This window comes from Grammomys surdaster, unplaced genomic scaffold, assembly GCF_004785775.1.
Source record: "Grammomys surdaster isolate TR1022 unplaced genomic scaffold, NIH_TR_1.0 143, whole genome shotgun sequence".
Classification (NCBI taxonomy): Eukaryota; Metazoa; Chordata; class Mammalia; order Rodentia; family Muridae; genus Grammomys; species Grammomys surdaster.
The window spans coordinates 6,105,972-6,126,166 of NW_021604601.1; the positions used below are offsets into that span (position 1 = coordinate 6,105,972).

General features: G+C 42.0%; 2 protein-coding genes across 3 annotated transcripts in view; one reads left to right on the forward strand and one right to left on the reverse strand.

The window, feature by feature from the left end:
- Positions 1 to 3,445, forward strand: part of Oprm1 (opioid receptor mu 1) — a 251,578-nt gene extending 248,133 nt beyond the window's left edge. Inside the window, exon 6 of the transcript XR_003710973.1 lies at positions 3,344 to 3,445. The gene's annotated coding sequence lies outside the window, so the exon portion shown is untranslated. The remainder of the gene's footprint in view (positions 1 to 3,343) is intronic.
- Ipcef1 (interaction protein for cytohesin exchange factors 1) overlaps positions 1 to 13,838 on the reverse strand; it is a 142,576-nt gene extending 128,738 nt beyond the window's left edge. The window contains exon 1 of one of the 2 annotated variants that reach the window (XM_028764333.1): positions 13,809 to 13,836. The gene's annotated coding sequence lies outside the window, so the exon portion shown is untranslated. Of the gene's footprint in view, positions 1 to 13,808 lie in introns of both variants that reach the window. The other variant, XM_028764334.1, reaches the window with a different exon arrangement.
- Between the last annotated feature and the right edge of the window lie 6,357 nt (positions 13,839 to 20,195).

The window sequence follows — 20,195 nt, forward strand, 5'->3', positions numbered from 1 at the left end:
TCCTTGCAGCAGGAGCACAGGGCGGGGAGGCCATCCTTGCAGCAGGATCTAAGAGTTCCAACCCAGAGACAACGTCAATGAGTCTCCAAGTCCACTTAAGACAACAGAGTCTGGCTGCTGCCCTTTGTCATAGATTTCCTCCTTTTTGTTGGTGGGGGCCTGGTGGAACTTGGGGAGACACAGTGGGAGGCTGAGGGTCCCTTGGGGACAGCATCTTCTTTCAGGGAAGCAGCTCTCTTGACGGGCTGCTCTGATAACTGCTGCTTTACTTTCTGTATCTTTTTGGCTTTCCCAAGGGACTGAACACAGTCCTAGGCCTTGGTGTGGCACAGATTTCAGAGGGAGTTGGCACACCAGGTGTTCCCGGGTCCTCGCCCTCGGGGGGTGGGGGGCGCTCTGCTTTGGGACAGCAGCTTCCTTGGAGGGATTCCATCTAGGTCCCCGTTGCTTCGGCTTCCCATCCCTCTTCCGTTTCCCAATCACTTCGGCGTTCCCGTCAGACTGACTGCTTTCCAGGGGCCTAGCAGACTCTTGGACATTTGGGACGAAAGGTTCAGTGGACAAACCGTTTAGTAGAGATGCCGTTCATCTTCTGGAAGGGCTTCTTAGAATGTTGCTGTCTCACCAACTACTGCTTTGCCTTTGCAGCACCCCCAGGCTTTCTTGGAGGGCTGGCTACTGTTCTCAGACTTTGGGGTGACCTGATCCTTCAGGTCAGGTTCTGCAGGGGTAGCTGCTTACATGTACCTATCTTAAGATACTAGGCTTTCTACTAGCATATGCTACTGGATATGTTAATAGACAAGCACATTGCTCTAATTGCATTTCTCTTGCTGAGATACAAAACCCCTGACATAGAGTAAGCCAGGTTTGAGCTCACAATTCCAAGTTACAGGCAATCAGTGCAAGGAAGACAAGGCAGCAGGAACTTGAAACGGCTAATCCTGTGAACCCACAGAAAACAGAGGAGAGAAACAATGCATGCATGCTCAGTGCGCAGCTAGCTTTATCTCCTCTTAGACAATCCAAGACAAAGAAATGGCTCCACCCACTGCCAGGCTGCATCTTACCATGGCCATTAGGGCAATCAAGACAATTCCCTCACAGATGCTCCAACGTGCCAAGATTATGTTACTCACTGAGACTCATCCTAGGCCATTCTAGGTTGTGTCAAGTTGACAGATAAAACAGACCATCATATATACTATTGGTCCATGGGTTCATGGGATATTTTTATCGTTATATTTTAGACACATTTTCCATGAAATAAATTGCAGTTTGCCCGATGCATTGAAGGACACTATTCTGAAGAGCGTGTAAGGCCCCGTTCATTATAAAGAGCAGAGAAGAAGTTAGGTTTCTGACACACAAAACCATTTAAGTGGCATCATAATAGGTGGCTGGCCACTGTAGTTGAAATCTATACCTAAACGACTAGGGAATGGCAGCTTCACCTACTTATAAATCACTGAAGGTCCCTTAAATATATTTGGTGCAGGAGCGTTCTAGCTTCTCTGGTGATGGAAGGCTAGGTGTAGCCCACAGGCTACAACTTCTATGGCTTCTGTTTACATGTGCAGCTTCTGAAGAGGCATGGAAGAGCCCTGTAAAACTTCGATCAACAATTCTGTTCTCAGAAGAAAAACAATCCAATTTGGTTCCCTGTTAAAATGTCCCTGAGAAGCTGCACATCCTTTGAAATCCCTCTGCATAGTCTGCAAATTATCTAAGTCCCCTCGTTTTCTTTCCCTCCTTTTGTGTGTCAGGCTTCTTTTGCATTTTTATCAGACATCCTGACACTTTTTAAGCACAATTGTAGTAGGGCAGAAACACAAGGAACTGAAACAAAAGCTGACAGTCTGATTACACACACACACACACTGGAATAGCATTTAGGTGCTGTTACAGTGGTCTCTGCTGGGACTGGGGATAGACACTATGCTTTGTGAATATGTTGGTGGACATTTAGAAAGGCAGTATGTATTCATGGTAAGAGCACCCCATGAAGGTGTGGCCTAGGTTCACCTTCTCCAAGAGTATCTCGTCTGAAATCCAGAGTAGTAAAACCTGATTGGAACTACAGTGATAAGAGTGAAATGGAGATACAGACTCTCCAATGGGCTCAGTTCACTGGAAAGATCACCCTGAAGGCAATTGGTTCTCTGTTCCATTTACTTTCAGATATAAAGCTAAGCTCTGGAGCAGATAGCTTCTCCCAGAGTCTCCTTCCCTGGCTGAGGTTTGGAGTAGTCAGCTTTTCTCCCCCACTCTTCTTCATACCAAACTGCCTCCCCTATCCCAGTAGAGCTGTGGTTAGGAAATAGGATCATAGCTAACTGAGAATGGGGCAGGTTTTTGAGTGTCAGTACACACCACCGAGTTTACTAGATGGTCGGGCTCCTATGGTTTGTGGTTTTCCGTCGTCAATATGTCTCTGTTTGTTTGTTGACAGTTTTGCTGAATTGCTGGTTCGCTGGTGTGTTCATGTGTGTATCAAAGCTAACTTCCCAGTGAATAAGACTCCATGACACTTGGTTTCCTGTAGAAATCCTCCAGGCAAACCTTACTCCCGTGTCTAGACACTGACTCCAGCTTATCCTGGGTTTTGGCTGACGACAGCCTCCAGTGAGTTAAGATCTCCTGAATCCAGTAACTAAAATGTTCACAGCCCTCCAGTCTGCAACCATTAGATATTTCCATCAGAAATCTGGGTCACACTGTCATTTTCAAGAAGAGACAAAACCACACTCCCCACTTCCTCTTTCGTCTGCCCTTTATCTGTCTCATTCGGTTGTGATCATGCAATACGGACTAGAGACTGTGAATAATCTGGACCCTGCTACCTGAGCTACCTGAGGGACTTTGGAACAACTGCTATTCACCCCAAATCTCAGCTTCCTCATCTATAAAGTGAAATTAATCAATGTAATACCATATCATAATATATGCAATATGAAACAGTGTTTCAAAAGACTGGGAGACATCAGTCCCATGAATTTACCCAGTTGGCATTAGACCCCGTAGTGGGGGCTTAATCATTTGTTTCCTTTATTTTTTTATCTTTTCCTTTTTTGTTTTTAACTCTACAGTACCCAAATGCCAAAACCGCCTTCAACATTGTTATCACTGTCTCAAAGTCAAGGAGACCCAACAGTACTAGCAAGTCTTTCTAACTCCTGTTCGGAACTTGAAAGCAGCAGTGTCTCCTGCTGTCACGTGGTCACCGTAGTTTTTCTGTTTTCTCTGCCTGCTAAGTCATTCCAATTTTTATGACATAACTTTAAGAGAAAGGACACCAACGTGGCTCATTTACTTCACTTTTACCCATCATTTACTTTTAAAGGAACTAAAAATAGGGCCAGTGTCCTGGCTCCAGATGCCCGCGCATTCGCTCATGCGCTCTCTGGTAATGACCCCGTGTTACGGCTCTGAATATCCTTACGTGAGAAGAGTCTCGCTATGCACCACGTCTCCCCTACAGCCTGTACCACACTCTCCGCGGCAAACACACATCAAAACAGACTAAAAAGCATGTCTGACTGCGTAAAGCTATTTTTCTGTGCTGAAGTGCTGGGCTACAAGCTGTCAGCCTGAAAAGGCCACACCTACGTTGAATATTCTGCCTGCTGGTTAGCAGATAAGAACATCCTCTTGAGATCTTATACAGCTGAGTATTGCTTACCAAAATCAAAATCATCTTCAGCCAATAAGTCTTAATTGTTATTGATTACCCGCCTTTGTATCTCACCTAGCACCCTTCCTACTATTAGGTAAAACCTTTGAAATATATTAATTTCTGACAACCCAAAAGCTAAGGCTGTCACCAGGCAGCATCTAAAACCTTTTGGAGGTTTCTCCCTGGTTTGCTGTAACCCCTGCCTGATGTCTGCACCAGTGCATTTGTTAAATGCATTGATTTACATATTCTGTTATGGAATGTGTCATCCTGGGCAAACTGAATCTATCTTCTCAGACCACAGTCACTTTTTCTTGGCTCGGAACACACCAACTCTTACTCTCTCTGGAGGGAGAGCAGAGGTTCTTGTTGACACACTGTGAGACTGCATATTGAGCTACCTTCCGAAGCAGCATTCTCTACTACTCATTAACAAATAGCAACAAGAGGCAAGCAAACACACCCTTTCCACAAGGATTCCACCGCTGAAAAGACAAAAGGCATTTGCGGACTGTCATTCATGGTTCAAAATAATTGTCCTGCACATCCTAAGGGGAAAGCATGTCAGGGGGAAGTAACTGACTGTGGAAAGAGATGAGACCAGGGTAAGGACCCCAAAGGTGAGATTGATTAGCTTAAATGCTTTCCAAGAGACTGTAATGAAGGCTCTATTTCATTTCAAATGATATCCCCCCTTCCTGGTTACCCTTCCATAAGCCCCCATCCCATCCCCCTTCTCTCCCCTCCCCTTTGCCTCTATGAGGGTGCTCTTCCACCTGCTCACTCATTCCTGTCTCTCAACTCTAGCACCCCCTTCTCTGGGGCATCGAGCCTCCACAGGACCAAGGGCCTCTCCTCCCATTGCTGCCAGACAATGCCGTCCTCTGCAACATATGCAGCTGGAGCCATGGATCCCTCCATGTGTACTCTTTGGTTGGTGGTTTAGTCTCTGGGAGCTCTGGATGGTCCTATTAGTTGATATTGTTCTTCCTATGGGATTGAAATCTCCTTCAGCCTCTTTAGTCCTTCTCCTAGTTCTGCCACTGAGGTCCCTAGGCTCAGTCCGATGGTTGGCTGTGAGTATCTGCATCTGTATTGGTCAGGTGCTGGTAGAACCTCTCAGGATCCTGTCAGCAAGCTCTTCTTGGCATCAGCAATAGTGTTGGGTTTGGTGTCTGCATATGGGATGGATCCCTAGGTGGGACAGTCTCTGGATGGTTCCATTTTTTTGTCCCTGTCTTTCCTCTGGACAGGAACATTTCTGGGTTATCAATTTTGAGATGGGTGGGTGGCCCCATTCCTCAGCTGGGGGCCATGCCTGTTTACTGAAGATAGTCTCTACAGGTCCTAACTACCCTTTGTTGGGTATTTGCTTAATTCCTTCCCAAGAGACTTTAATGAAGTTTTTGGGTCCAGGTATCCTCTTACTTCCCTGGTGTATGGGACTTTCTAGTGGCTAGACCCAGTTCTCCATCCTCCACTACCACACATTTCTATTTGATTTCCTGACTCTCTGTACTTCTCTCCTGTCCCTTCCAATTCCTGACCCTGCCCCCCATTTCCCACCCCCTCCTCTCTCCCAGGACAATCCCTCCTCACCTCCTGTGATTATTTTGTTCCCCTTTCTATGTAGGACTGAAGCATTCTCACTTTGGTCTTCCTTCTTCTTAAGCTCCATATGGCTTGTGGGTTATATCATGGATATTCTGAGCTTTTGGGCTAATATCCACTAATCAGTGAGTACATACCATGTATGTTCTTTTGTGACTGAGTTACATCACTCAGGATGATATTTTCTAGTTCCATCCATTTGCCTCTGAATTTCATGAAGTCATTGTTTTTAATAGCTGAGTAGTACTCCATTGTGTAAATGTACATTTTTCTGTATCCATTCTTCTGTTGAAGGACATCTGGGTTCTTTCCAGCTTCTGCTATTATAAATAAGGCTGCTGTGAACATAGTGGAGCATGTATCCTTGTTATATGTTGGAGCATCTTTTGGGTATATGCCCAGGAGTGGTATACCTGAGTCTTCAAGTAGAACTATTTCCAATTTTCTGAGGAACCGCTAGATTGATTTACAAAGTGGTTTTACCAGCTTGCAGTCCCACCAGCAATGGAGGAGTGTTCCTTTTTCTCCACATCCTCACCAGCATCTGCTGTCACCTTTTTAATCTTAGCCATTCTGTTGATGTGAGGTGGAATCTCAGGATTGTTTTGATTTGCATTTCCCTGATGACTAAGGATGTTGAACATTTTTTTATGTGCTTCTCGGCCATTCGAGATTCCCCAGTTGAGAATTCTTTGTTTAGCTCTGTACCCCATTTTTAATAGGGTGATTTGGTTCTCTGGAGTGGGTCAAGTACCTCTACATAAAACCAGATACACTGACTCTAATAGAAGAGAAAGTGGGGAAGAGCCTTGAATTCTTGGGCACAGGGGAAAATTTCCTGAACAGAACACCAACGGCTCATGCTCTAAGATCAACAATCAACAAATGGAACCTCATAAAATTGGAAAGCTCCTGTAAGGCAAAGGTCACTGTCAATAGGACAAAACAGCAACCAACAGATTGGGAAAAGATCTTTACCAATCCTACATCAGATAGAGGGCTAATATCAATTGGGAAAGTCTGCTTGGAAGTATTTGGACCAATTTAAAGACTCATGTGAAGAGATATTATAGAAGAACTAAGCAATTTTATGGATATGCGAGTGAGTGGCAGCAGCTCAAATGGGGTAGAAATTTGACACAGACACTGTTGTGGAATGCTACTGACTAGCTTGCTCTTCATCCTGTGTGCACCTAGATTCCTTACACAGGTCAGGATGCCTGCCTAAGGATGGTGCCACCCACAGTGGACTTTGCCTCTGACATCAATTAGCAATCTAGAAATGTTCCAGAGATATGACCACAAGCTAATCTGATCAAGGCAATCCCCTGAATGAGAGTCCCTGGGATAACTCTGAGATGTATCAAGTTAACTAACCCTACATCAGGTAGAGAGCTAATATCCAAAATATACAAAGAACGAAGTCTCAACTTTAACTGTTTACTGTTTACTCCTCCATCTTTGTATCCACAAACTTATCTGAAAGCCAACCTTCTTTGCCCCTCCACTAATAGAAGTTTCATGGATAAGAGAGAGTAATGCTTCTTCTCCATTTCAGACATCCTGACAGAATATGACCCTTTTCCAAAAAGCCTACCTTTGTTTTGATTTGTCTGTTTTAGAGTTGATTAAGAAAGGGTTTTTAAGCCGGGCGGTGGTGGCGCACGCCTTTAATCCCAGCACTCGGGAGGCAGAGGCAGGCGGATTTCTGAGTTCGAGGCCAGCCTGGTCTACAGAGTGAGTTCCAGGACAGCCCGGGCTATACAGAGAAACCCTGTCTCGAAAAACCAAAAAAAAAAAAAAAAAAAAAAGAAAGGGTTTTTACAAAGAAGGACTGTGGGAGAAGGTGACAAGGAGGGGGCAGTGAGTAGAATATAAAGTAATAAGTAAAATATAAATAAAATTTTAAAAAGGGTTTTAAATATAGATTTGAACCCAGGTATTATTTGCTGTTTTGTTCGAAAAGTCACATGAACTAATAAAACTTGCTGTGCCTTTGTGTCTTTGAGGTGAATTTCATCTGAACATGAGGATGAGCTAGTGAGCACTTTGGAGGTGCAGGTTCTGCTATAAGACAGCAAGAGAGAAGACGCCTTCCAATGCATTTCACTCATAAAGGCTAGGAGTTATAATACAGTGTCTAATGTATTGTCTGGTTTACAGTAGTGCATGTTTTTATACTAATAACTATTAAACATGGCAATGTGGCTTCTGTGGACAAAGCTCTCATGTCACTGTGTGCAAATAAAAAAGGAACTCCCTTAGGAAACACCTAGTCACCTTACATGAAGAGTTTCGTAATGTCACAGAAGAGGAAAAAAGCTAACATTTGTTATGTGACATTGTTTCTCCTAAACAATGCAATTAATACAAATAAAGAAACATGTGGATTATGTACCTAGTGCCTCTCCATCTCTTGAGAGCAGCTTCACCTGAGCTTGGTGATAAAGTCAAACTACATCTTACGTCCTTGCAGCCCTCTGGAACCTCTTTCCTTTGCCTGCTCTGTAATCTGTCCCCTTCTGCTACAGATATGATGGCAGCTCCACACAAACTGCCATTGGGAAAGTCTGCTTGGAAATATTTGGACCAATTTAAAGACTCACGTGAAGAGATATTATAGAACTAGGCAATTTTATGGATATGCGAGTGAGTGGCAGCAGCTCAAACGGGGTAGAAATTTGACACAGACACTGTTGTGGAATGCTACTGACTAGCTTGCTCCTCATCCTGTGTGCACCTAGCTTCCTTACACAGGTCAGGATGCCTGCCTAAGGATGGTGCCACCCACAGTGGACTTTGCCTCTGACATCAATTAGACAGTGTCCCAGAGATATGACCACAAGCTAATCTGATCAAGGCAATCCCCTAAATGAGAGTCCCTGGGACAACTCTGAGATGTATCAATTTAACTAAGAAATGCTGTTACCAAAATCAGGAGAAAATTTTGAGAAAGTAATACTATAAGCAAATAACCCTAATAGATGCTAACATACAAAAAAAAATCTTATAATATCATCAAGTTAAATCCTGCGATATGTCTAAAAGCTAATATATCCCAGGATGCGGATTTAACCTATAAAAAAACAATCAGTACAATTTTGCCCAATGATGAAAAAAAAGAAAATAATTTTAGGATCACCTCAGTAGATACAAAAGAAGCATTTGATAAAATACAACACTCAGTTGTGATCAAATAAAAATGTAGTAGTCTCACAAAAAATATATGAACTGGGAAACTTCCTGAAAATTAACGTCACTAAAACTCCATCCCACATCATAGTGACTGGTGCAAGACTGGACATTCACCAGTGAGCCAGCAACACTACCGGGGAATGCAGCCTGACCACTGAGCATCTCCATTCAGGATTGTTCTGGAGACACGGCCAATACACAAATAAAAAAAGACTACATAAACTCTATCAATAAGGATTGGGCAAGAAGCTCAGTAGTAAAGCATTGCCTAGCATACACGATATCCAGGGTTCAGACCCCCCCAACAAAGCAGGGGAAAGGAGAAGGAAGAGAAGGCCATGGGAGGGAGGGAGGGGGGAAGGAGGGAAAGAAGGAAGGAGGGAAGGAGGGATGAAACTACCTTAAGCAAACTAATATTGCCTATATTCATACATGTCAGAGCCCATACAGTTATGGACTGAGATTGTTAATGTTCATTCTCAACTTGGAAAACTGTATATACAGATGTCTATACATACCTTGGCCTGTGCTCTTTTAAATACCCTGACACTAGATGCAACAAAATGTCCATCAAGAGAAAGAAATCACGTGACTGATTTGCATGAAGAAACACGCTGAAAAATGGAAAGAAGCTACTATTGATAACTCGGGCGACTGATAACTTAGGTTGCCCTTGCACACAGTGAGCCAAGAAGCCAGACACCTAAGAGCACATGTTCTGAGATGACAGTAGCAGCAGGCTCTCATCCCTTCAGGACTACTTGAGTGGAGGAAAAATCAGAGCACTGGTCCTCCTTGGTAAGAAGAGGTGACACAGGTGACTGCAACACGCACAATGAGAAATATCCTTTCTTGGTGACCATGTGGGTTTCATAAAAGTGCCAACGTGCATGGTTCACCCACATCACTATATGAAGGCCATAGTTTGATGATGCAATGTGGGATACAGGAGATAACCACAGGACACTGTTTTGGTGAACCTGAAATTAAACTTGAAAATAAAAATAAGAAAATGGAGCATTTAACTCCTCCCCTCCAGAAGAGAAGCCTGGGATGACGAAGGCACAATCCGATTTCATTTCCACCTTAAGCTACAGATTGTTCCTTAACAACACACAATTTACATGTAAAATGCATTTGATGGCACTCGAGCCTTGCCCTCCATTCAACCCATAAACAAAATTCTACCTCGCCATCTGCAACCGATGAACACGTCTAACACCAGAGTGTTGGCAGTGAGTGTGTGTGTGTGCACGTGAGGGTGCACAGGCACATGTGCTTCTGTGTAGGCTGATATGTATGTATCCATGTGTGTGCACACATGTGTGTTTGTGAATCAGACAAGTTGCTTCACCTCCTATTTCCCAGGATGAATCAACAGACCTAACATTGCCCCGTTGACTAGCTTTAGATTCTAACTGAATGATTCCCACCACTTCCCCCTGTACACAGTCATGATGAGTCCACCTGAAATGGAAGAGTATGCCTAAATCCCCACCGAATCACTCTTGGTACTCTGCCTATAATTGAATGGACTGACTGGAACTGGAATGGAGTATACTAACTTCCTTCTTAAGCCTTCCCCTTTTCTCCTCTGGCCGAAATCATGAGCTATTTATAAAATCTCCAGTCTCCTCATTCGGTTCTACTTAGCTGAACTCACAAACCGTGCATGGTAAATTTCAGACCTGTAATTTGTGGCTTCCTGTTTCCCAGGTTACTCCCAAGAAGCCTTCTTGTGACTGTTTTCCTAGTTAAATATTTACGTGCATACTCAGGGTCCATAGCAGTTCATATCTGACAGGATTTAACATCACCTTCCATCTGCTTCTCATCCAACGTCTCAAAAAAAAAAAAAATGTGTCAACTAAACATTCTCTGAATTTATTTGTGCAAAAACATTGTCTCCACTCTCGTTCTGAAGCATTTTCTGTAAAAAGGAAACAGCTTACTCCTCCTGGCCCCCCTCCTCCTGAGTTCCCATCCTTCACCTCCAGGCTTCTCTCTGATCAGCAGAGTGATTACTTCCCAACCTTCATCATAGAATGGTTGTCTCATTTTTATCAGTGTGTGAAAAGCACAAGGCTCCATTGTGATACAAAGGAACAGAATATCATATTCATATCTTAAACAGCCTCAAAAAGCAAAAGCTGGCTTTGGGAAATGACCCTTCAGGTGTAGCAAGGTCAAACTGTACCACTCTTGCTGCTGGTATCAACTGCTTGGAGTCTGTTCCACACTCCACAGGCGTAGCTCAAGCATGGGCCTTTGAGAAAGAAAATTCTCAGCTTTTACAAGGTCCTAACATCATCTCTTGGTCTCCAAAAGTTCAAGTCAGAATATAAATGTTTGTCTTAACTCTCCTAATAGAAGAGGCCAATGGTGTTTTTGATTCAGGCATTTTTTAGCACAAATAGAATACACAGTTTACACATGACAATATGCCTTTCACAACACTAATTCAGAATAAATTGGTCCATGCTGACTTTCAGTTCTATTGTTCTGAGTTTCAATATTCAAATCCGATTCCTCATCTTTATTCATATGTGGTTGTCTAAGCCATAACAAAAGGAAGTAAGAAAGAGTGAAAACTAGAAGCTGGCCAAAATCTGTGTGCATCAAAGAAATCCAAGAAATGACTGTTTTCAATGGTTTTGAAACACAATTTTCCAATCTGTGTCTAGTTTGAAAACCTAGATATTTTCTTTTGTGTTTGTTGTTTCCTTTTAGCCACTTACCAGAAATTCCCAACACAGTCATGATTACTACCCAGCAAACAAAACATGTCCAGGCATGTAAGCAATAGAAAAATGTCACCTTATGAAAGACTCATATGGCCGGGCGGTGGTGGCACACGCCTTGAATCCCAGCACTTGGGAGGCAGAGGCAGGCGGATTTCTGAGTTCGAGGCCAGCCTGGTCTACAGAGTGAGTTCCAGGACAGCCAGGGCTACACAGAGAAACCCTGTCTCGAAAAACTTAGAAAAATAAAAATAAAGACTCATATGTCAAAAGGTCACAACTAACATCACATGTATGATAATATGATGACATGTTAAATACATACCTATAGTTGGGAACAAAACTAAGGTATCTTATCCCATTACTCCTACTGTATGTTTGCTAGAGGTCTGAGCCAATGCAATAAGGTAAGAAAAGAATCAAAGAAGGGAGGAGATTGTTCCTCAGGATGAACTTTGACATTGTTCTTAAAATATTCATAGAATTATATCACATCTATACAAAGCTCTTGGGAGCCAGCTTTGGGATTTAAAAAAATACAAAATTTCAATTATATTTCTATCTATAAGCAAAATATTACTGAGGAAATAAACTTTGGGGGATTTTTTTTCACCCTTATAAAAACTAGCGAGGTATATATACTGAAAATCCCTGTAGGCTGCTGGGGAAGAGCTAAGTAAATTAAGGAATATGAGTGTATCTGTGGATTGAAAAACTAGTTTCTCACAAATGACTCCTCCCCAGATAGGTCTTTCTTTTTAATTTCTTCCCATTCACAAGCGTATCCATCATTTTCAGTAGAAATTGGCAAGGCAGTTCTAAAGTACTCAGAAAAATTCAAAGAACCTGAGATAGAAAAATTCTGAAGAAGGAAAAGAAAGCCAGGAGACGCCATTGCTTTTTTTCTTATTCTTCTTGTCTTTAGGTTTATTTATTTTTCACTGGAGGGATGTCTCTGTGGTTAAGAGCATTCAATGACTGTTCTTCCAGAGACTTGGGTTCAATTCCCACCACCTACATGATGGCTCACAACCATCTATAACGTGAGTTCCAGGGGATCCAGAACTCTGTTCTGACCTTTGTGCACACCAGGCACATGTGTGGTGCACAGACATATAATACAGACATATATTTACACATGTAAATTTTTTAAAAAAAATACAAAAGCATAGGCCATCCCCCCCCCCAAAAAAATATTTATTTTTATTTGTGTGTATAGACTGTTGTTGGTTTTTTTTTTCTTTTTTTCTTTCTTTCATGTAAGGAGTTACAGGTAGCTGTAAGCCTTCATGTCAATGTTAGTAACTGAATCTGGGTTTGCTGCAAGAGCTGCGCATGTCCTTTACCTCTCACCCGCCTCTCTAGCCCCTCCTTAATTCTAGCTCATCAGAAGTTGACATCGCTGTAAAGCACGAATAAATGGAGAAAAAACAAACCTTAAAAGAAGCACAGATTTAATAGGAATACAATCATTCTACGGCACAAATTTTCCGAATGGCTACTCTCAATGTCCCTTAATTGTGGTCCCTTAAAAGTTTGCGCGAACAACAGTGATAAAACTCGCATGACTCCCCCTGAGATAAACAGCTATGGGGTCGGCTCTCCTGGTGCTGTTGAGCTTTGGAGCAGAGCACCTATCTACTACAACAAGGTAGGGGAGAAAGGAAGCAGCAGGCGAAGGGGAAAAAAGCGTTGTTTGCAGGTGACACCGAGCACTCGAATAGAAAAATCTTGAGGTGGTTTGAAAAAAAAAGCGCTGGGGGGGGCGGGGGACAAATACAAGTAAAGCTTTGGGATAGAAGACACTAAATCTAATTTTACGCCTATATTCTAGCAACAAACTATTGAAAATTAACAAAACTGGGACCTGGTGTGTAGCTCAGTTGGTAGAACACCTGCTTAAATGTCACAACACTCGTGTCAGTCTCTGCCATCACACAAGGCTGAGTGTAATGGTGCACACCTGTCACCCCAGCATTGAAGAAGTGGAGGTGGGAGAACCAGAAGTTCAAGGCCATCCATGAGTATATAGGAGTCCAAAGCTAGCCTGGGCTACATGAGGCCCTGTCTCAACACAAACAAAAAGTAACAAAACAAAATTAACTTGCAACAGGTCATAGATCCAAATATAAAACCTAAATCTGCAAAACTGACATAAAATACAGGACATTTTATCACACTTGAGATATTCTAAAAAGACAGTAAGAAAATAAAATGGCATGCTATACTCTAGGGAGAAACATTTGCAAAGCATATAACCGTGTGATAGCCAGGCTGCATAAGCATAGACTATGTAGAATATGCAAAGAGCTTTTCATTGTGATGAGAAAATACATAAGCTCCTTTCGGAAATGGCTGGAAGATATGCAGAGACATTTGCAACAGAAGTCCTGTTAAATGAGTAGAGGGAAAGACGTTTAACATTATCCATCTGTGGTAAATGAATTAAAAATGGTGTTACCACCTACACCTTCTCAAATAATTAAAACCAAACTGATTGCATGTACCAAGTACTGACAAAGACCTACGGCTGTTCAAATTCTCACACACTAACTGTGGAAATACAAAATGGTTTAATCACTTACACGAGTTTGACAGTCTGTGAAAACCTGAAGTGTCTTTGACAACCCAGTCAGTTCTCCAGATGTTTGTCTGGAAGAAATAGAAGGACATATGTATGTTCAGACTTGTTTACAAATGCAGACATTTAAGTTTTGCTAACCAGGAATTGAAAACTAACTTGGGTATCCATAACTAAGTAAATAAATAAATTATGGTTTACTTACCCAATACTGACTAACTGTTTAAGTAAAGTATTAAAAGTAACGAGCTATTGCTACAGGTAATCACACAGACAAACCTCAGAATCGTTATGATAAATGAAATAGGTTCAACATAAAAGGGAACGTTAAATCCTGGAAAATTCATACACAGCCACAGTAATGGAAAGCAGGTCAGTGCATTGCTGTGGGTACAAAGCCAGAGGGGTAGAGAGGGAAAATGAATTTTCTAGAAAGTATGGATGGTTGCACGGATATACACATATGGCAGAAATTATCAAATTGTTGCCTTTAAATGTGCCATTAATCTATTGTGACTCAGAAAACTGTTTGGATCTTATTTTAAACATCCTTTTGGATGGAATTTGGCTCCATAAATTTGAGAAACAGGAAAAAAGACCGGAAGGGACTGAGTGAGGGGAAAATGTAAAAGCCAAAGTCACAGGGCTCAGTGGGACCTGCCATGTCTGTCTCAGCTCTGGCCAGATGCCCGGAACTCATTTAAGTGGAGGGTCATGGCAATACCTTGTTTATATGAACCCATCCTTGAGCAGAGCAAGGCAGCCAAGTCCGTCTCTGGCCGGGTACTCTCTCTTATTATTTTAATAATGCTCACTAATACTGGGGTTAAATGGATCAGGGTGATAATTTGTAATTTACCCCAGAAAACTGACTTCTCTGCTCCCATACCAAAATTTGAAATAAAAAGAAAAACTTTATATTTATGAAATAGCCCATTGTGAAATCTGCCTGTTGTCTTTGGTGAGCTGTCTCTCCAGACATTTGGCCTCTATTAATCTGATTGTACATTTTTTCCATTATTTAGCTTTAAAACTTGTTACATATTTTGGAGAACAGTTCATTAGCAGATATGTCTTTGGCAAAGATATCTCCCAGGCTGTGGTTTGTCTACTCAGTCTCTGACAGGATATATTTTAGTGCAGTTTTTGAGACTTACTGTGTCTTCAGTTTACCAGATGAAAATATTACTACAAACACTAACTCAGTACATGCACAGCCATTCAGATGTTCACAGCCGTTCACAACCATACAAAAATACATGTATAGAAGTTAATTGCATTCTCTAAAAGTAATCAAGCCGAGCTGGAGAGATGCCTCAAGTTGTTATGTGCTCGCCTCAAAAGCCTGGAGGCATGAGTTCAAACCCCAGAACCCATAGCAGAAACCATAGAGCTAGGAAAGCACAGAAGGTGGATCCCTGGGGCTTATAAGCCAGCCAATCTTACCAAATCTGCAACTTCTAGGTAAAAGGGAAAAACCCCTTCTTTAAAAATAAGCTGTGTTATTAAGGAATAACATCTGAGGTTGACCACTGATCTAGACACACACACATACATGTGCGTGTGTGTGCGCACATGCACACACACACACACACACACTGATTAATTTTGTTAACCTTGTTCTTTGGGAAGATCAAGTTTTTTCCACGTGGCTACAGCATCCCCAAGATCATAGAGTAACGGAAAAGTATTAGCGGTAGAAATAAAATGACATTGAGTGACTCGCTTGATCTCACTAATGCCCTACTTCAGCACTTCAGAATCACAGAACTTGGCCATTCTCCTGTGTGACTATGCTTAGTTTTCCATATTGTTGATGAATCATATAGAACATCTGGGGATACTTCTAAATTATTCAACTGAAGGTTTCAGACAAAAAGAAAAGAAGAGAAGAGAAGAGGAAAGAAAAGAAAAGAAAAAAAAAGAATCTGTCCAGGCTCGGGCAAAAATAAAACCATCAAAATCTTGCCTGTCAGGCCATTTTTCCTACTACTCACTTGCCATGAACTCTATGTATCAAAGGATAAAGCTGGGGGTCTGAAGATCACATGGTTTTTAACATCCAATAACAGTTCAGTGAACGAAGGGCCTCATACTGGTAAGGAAACCTTACTTGGCCATGATCTCACAAGTCTTCCATGGCTCTACTGACTACATACTAAGCAGATGTCCTTGGGGGTCAGATGTGTAGCCTTGATGAGCATCCTTAGTTCCGACGTGACTGTGCCACACCAGGGTAAGGTCTTATCCATCATCCTTACTCATGTCAGCTTTCTCAATGGTTATGAACTTCTAAAGGACAAGCATGGTTCTTTTCTGCTTTTCACTTGTAACACAGCTTTTAATTCCCTCACGTCTTTGACAGAAGCTAGGTTTCTCTATATTGAATATGTTCAATAGGTTCTTCTAGAAAAATATATTCTTCTCAAAAATAGTAAAATTAAAATGAAAAAAAGCTTAGGAGAAAAAATTTTATATAGCACTTATTCCTGTTAATCTGCCATTTTACCCCTACCCAGTATTGTCTGGGAATGATGAATTATCCTGTCTGCCAGTTTGTCTGTGTAGAAAACAGTGACATGTACTTAAGACATACAATCTAGAGAGACTGAGAGACTCGTGTCAATTGTTTAATTATCTTCACACATGCATTTTTATTCAACAAATAATATAGTTACTATATTTTTATTGTTTCTTCTTATAGTCGAGAGGAGTTTTCTGAACAACACTTAAGCCCTAAGTTCCAAAAGCATCGGTGACTGTAGAGGAACGGGCAAGCGGGAAAAGCATTCCATCCCATGATGGTGAGCTTACTTCCTTAATAATCGAGACTTCTCAGAGACTGGCTTTCAAAGACCAGAAACCGAAGGAAAAGATGACAAATAGCTTAAAAAGGCTGATCACAGAAAAAGAACAACAAACGGCTTGTTAATACATGAGCACAGTCACCCCCATGCACAAAGAAACAAAGAGTAAAATATCAATGAGGGCAATCTTTCATGTACTGGAAAGCAGTCCTCAAAACACAGGCACAGATGGTTACTATCTGAAAGAATCAGAATAATGTGGAAGAAAAAAGACTAAGCGTATGTATATACACACACGGGCATACACATGCATGTGTGAACATTTCTATACATGGCCATGCTTTGGTGTCCATGGTGGTCTGATTCTTGGACCTCCATGAAATACTAATATGCACAGCTTCTAGAGTCTGCTATATAAAAATGCTAGCATTTACAGAGAATCTCCACACATCCTCCTGGAAAGTTTAAATTCTCTCTAGATTGCCGATCATGTCTAATCTGGTGGAAATGCAATGCAAATTGTTCTTATACTGTACTGTGCAGTGGATAATAACCTAGAAGAAGTCAATGCATATTCATCACAGGCATATTTTTTCTTAAAAAAAAAAAAAAGATTTTCTCTCCAAGGTTGGTTGAACCTCTAGAGACAGAACTGCAGACATGACACTGGCAAGATGGCTTGGGAGGTCAACATTCTTGCCCCTCGAGCCTCATGACCTCATTTGGTCTCTGGAAACCATGTTGAAAGGAAAGAGCTGACTTCTGACAGTTGTTCCCTGACCTCCATAAATGCACACTCCTGTGTACACATGCATGTGTGCGGGCAGATACACAGACAGAGAACTATTCAATGGTAAGTAAAACTTTAAGTAAAAATTTAAAAAGAACAATGACTCTTCTTTGCTACGTCTAACCTCTCCACCTAACCAGACCCCCCACACCCTTCTCCAGGGTCTAGCCTGACCTAGCCTTTCTGCATGCCCTCTCCTTTGCCCGTCCTGCTCTGTCCGTATCAGACTTAGAGAAAAAAGAAGTCCACGTGCTCAAATCTCATTGCAAAAGCATAAAACATTGCATATATATCTCCAGTATCTTCTCTCCAAAAGGAATCAGTTCTGTAGAAATGTTTGCTGTTGAGAATTGCCTAGACAAACCCCGGGACAGAGAATTTAAAAGAACAGCCATACCCAGGTGTAGTGCTGGAAGCCTTTAATTTTAATCCCAGCACTCACCCAGGAAACAAGGAAGGCAGAATCTGTGAGTTCAAAGATGATCTATACAGTAAATTCCAAGAAAACCAGTGCTACAGAATGAAAGCATGTCTCAAAACAAACAAACAAAAAACAACAATAAACTTCATCAAACAATTCAAGGAGCTTAAAGAAAACTCGAAGAAGCAGCTCAATAAAATCAAGAAGGAAAGGCGTTAGGGGAATAGCGCCTGAGAAAGTATAGGCAGGTGGGCATGATAAGACTGTTCAGGACTTGAGAATGGAACTCAATGAGGAGAAGAGAACTCAAGCAGAAATGAAGGTGCAATTGAAAAACTCAATAGCTCAACTAGAAAACTCAAAGAAACGCCTTACAAATGGAATGAATCGTGCAGAAGACAGAAGGCGAGGACTTGAAGATAAAGCAGAGGATCTGGACCAAACAAGCAAGACACAGGAAAGGAACATACAGTTTCAAATGTGGGAGACTCTGCAAAACCAAAGCATAGGCATGGATGAGGGAAACGAATCCCAAGGCAATGACATAGACCAGCTCTTCTTCAATGTCATCACAGAAGAAACTTTCCCCAGACTAAGGAAAGACATACCATACCTAGACAGATATAAGAAGCACAAAGAACACCAGATAGACAAGATCAGAAGAGAAAATCTTCATGACATTGAACCACAGTGATTACTGGGTGATTGGTTGACTATAGGATATTCAAAACACCAATGCATCATGAGGGAAGAAGAATTAAAACTTCTCCAGGCAAAGAAGCATACATTCCAAAAGAGGAGAGTGGGAAACATTCCCAGATACCAGGCCACCCCCCAAAAAGGTGTCAGCTCAGATTCCAATCTAAAGGGTGAAATGAAATAAAAACTGGCTTTCAAATATTGACCAAGGGCCGTGTTTTTAGCAAGTATCAACATGAGTTCACAAAGTGTTTTCTACAGCCTAGACTGGTCACCAGCCAATATCAGCTTTGTGCCTAAAAAGGTCAAGCATTTCCAGGGTCATGAAAAGAAGAGATTTTCCCACATCAGAGTTTGACATGATCTAAGTTCAAATCATATCTCAGTCTTAAATATTTGCTTTCCTTCAGCAAACTTCCAAGCCCTTCCTGGCCCAGGCTGGGGCCTTGGTGCTGTGAAAAAGTCTTATGAGCTCCCTGCTAACCTGCACCTTCCATCTGTAAAACTACAAAACATACCTCTGTTCCAAGCAAGCACAGGCTCATACCCTTTCGGGAAGAAGCAAGAGAAAAAGCCAGACCGTGGCAGGGCTGGAAGAGCTTGAAACTCAGTAATTCCCACCAGATTGCTTCCTCCTGAGGCTAATCCTCCTGGCTGCTAGCACAATGACCAGAGCAAAATGGCAGAGAAAGTAAACAAAACCCAATGACACAAAAGAGACCCAATCCATGCCACGCCCCCACCCCTCAGCAATGCATGGGAAGCAACATGCTTTGAACAGACCAGCAGGACCTAGGAAATTATAGCTTCTCTTTCAACTAAAACTCTGCCTACGGGAGTTGTATTGCATGCCACGTAAAAACCGATCCAAGAACTTTCTCCTGCAGAAGGCTTTGTTCAGCAGAAGCAGGTTCAGCTGTGGAAGGGAGTGGGGGTGGGAAAGGCTTCTCTCTTAACTCTGTGCCCAATTTCTAGTCTTTCCTGGGGCAGGGGAAAGTGGAAGAGCTTGTTTATTCCTGAAGGCTGACTAAGCATTTGGACACTCTAAATGGCCAAAGGTGACAGAGGTGACAAAGGAATCCTTTGTCTGGCATTGAAAGCTGTTCTTACAAGGGACCCTGAAATGGCTTTCATTTAAAACACACTAGACAAATGCAACTGAAATATTAGAAACTGTGGCATTTTCTTATTTCTTTAAACAGAATCAGAGCTGCCCATCATTTTTCGCTCATTTGGGAAAACATCACCTTCGTTTGAAGGCCTCTGAAGGACAAATAGTTACCTGGCCATTTAAGCTTTAATATGTGAAGAGGCCAATATTGGTCATTTTGTGTGATTGTGTGTTTCAAAGCCTCTTGATTAAAAAGTCTTGAAAATCTTTGAGGACCTGCTGTCCATTGTCAAGCTGAACCGAGGACAGGAATGTTCTGTAAAGACCCTGTTCCTATTAGCACATCTCCTGTGCTGATGAAAATGCCCTCCCCACCACATTGCACACAGACCCCGAAGTATAACCACAGAGTGCCAAGCCAGTGCAAATGCCCTCTGGGCCTGAGAGAACTTGTCACTCTGTAATAGAAGCTTAAGGGAGCCATGGAGAGGAGGCAGGGGCCTTTGGTGTTACACAGGATCAGGAAGAGCTGCCACTAAACTCTCATACAGGGCCTAGGACTG